Source organism: Hordeum vulgare, chromosome 5H, assembly GCF_904849725.1.
Source record: "Hordeum vulgare subsp. vulgare chromosome 5H, MorexV3_pseudomolecules_assembly, whole genome shotgun sequence".
NCBI classification, from domain to species: domain Eukaryota; kingdom Viridiplantae; phylum Streptophyta; class Magnoliopsida; order Poales; family Poaceae; genus Hordeum; species Hordeum vulgare.
The window spans coordinates 568,209,934-568,211,534 of NC_058522.1; positions in this window are offsets into that span (position 1 = coordinate 568,209,934).

The following is a 1,601-nucleotide window of genomic DNA, read 5'->3' on the forward strand; positions in this document are numbered from 1 at the left end:
GACGTGCAAATCAAATTCCTGTAGCAGGAGAACCCATCTGATCAGCCTAGGCTTAGCGTCCTTCTTCTCCATAAGGTACTTAATAGCAACATGATCAGAGTGAATAGTGACTTTGGAGTCAACTATATAAGATCTGAACTTTTCACATGCAAACACGACTGCTAAAAATTCTTTCTCCGTAGTGGTGTAGTTTCTTTGGGCACTGTCTAGAGTTTTACTAGCGTAGTGAATAACATTCAACTTCTAGTCAACTCTTTGTCCTAGAACAACACCAACAGCATAATCACTAGCATCACACATGATTTCAAAGGGCAAGTTCCAGTCAGGTGGATGAACAATAGGTGCGGTTATCAAAGCCTTCTTAAGTATTTCAAAGGCTTCCTCACAATCCTCATCAAAAACAAAAGGAACATCCTTCTGCAAGAGGTTGGTAAGAGGCCTAGAAATCTTAGAGAAGTCTTTAATGAACCTTCTATAGAAACTAGCATGACCTAGGAAACTTCGTATACCTCTGATACCTGTGGGACAAGGCATTTTCTCAATTGCATCAACCTTAGCCTTATCAACTTCAATGCCTCTCTCAGAAATTTTGTGTCCTAAGACGATACCTTCATTGACCATAAAGTGGCACTTCTCCCAATTCAAGACGAGGTTGGTATCTTTGCATCTCTGTAAGACTCGATCAAGGTTGCTGAGGCAATCATCAAAGGAAGACCCATAAACGGAGAAGTCATCCATGAAAACCTCGACAATCTTTTCACAAAAGTCAGAGAATATAGCCATCATACATCTTTGAAAGGTGGCAGGTGCATTGCATAAGCCAAAAGGCATACGTCTATAAGCAAAGGTACCGAAGGGGCAGGTGAAAGTGGTCTTCTCCTGATCAGATTGTGCAACAGGTATTTACGAGAAACCTGAATAACCGTCTAGAAAGCAGAAGTGTGTGTGTTTTGATAGCCTTTCTAGCATTTGGCCGATAAACGGCAAAGGATAATGATCTTTCCTGGTTGCCTTGTTCAGTTTCCAGAAGTCTATCACCATCCTATAGCCAGTAATAATCCTTTGTGGGATTAGTTCATCCTTATCATTAGGAACTACGGTGATACCTCCCTTCTTAGGTACGCAATGTACTGGACTTACCCAATCACTATGAGCAACAGGATAAATGACTCCTGCTTCGAGAAGCTTTAATATTTCTTTTCTAACGACCTCTTTCATCTTAGGATTTAATCTCCTTTGATGATCAACAACTGCTTTAAAGTCAGGATCGGTTTTGATCTTGTGCTGACATAGAGTAGGACTAATACCCTTAAGATCATCAAGAGTATATCCAATAGCAGCACGGTGCTTCCTCGGAGTTCTTAGTAACTTCTTCTCTTCGTGCTCTGAGAGGAGAGCACTAATAACAACAGGATATATCTCCTTCTCATCAAGATAGGCATACTTAAGAGTATCAGGCAACTGTTTAAGCTCGAACAGAGGATCACCCTTTGGTGGGGGAGGATCCCCAAGCAGTTCAACAGGCAGATTATTCTTGAGAATAGGATATTGTTCTTAGACAATTTTATCTATCTCATCTCTCTCCTCCATATGCATATCAT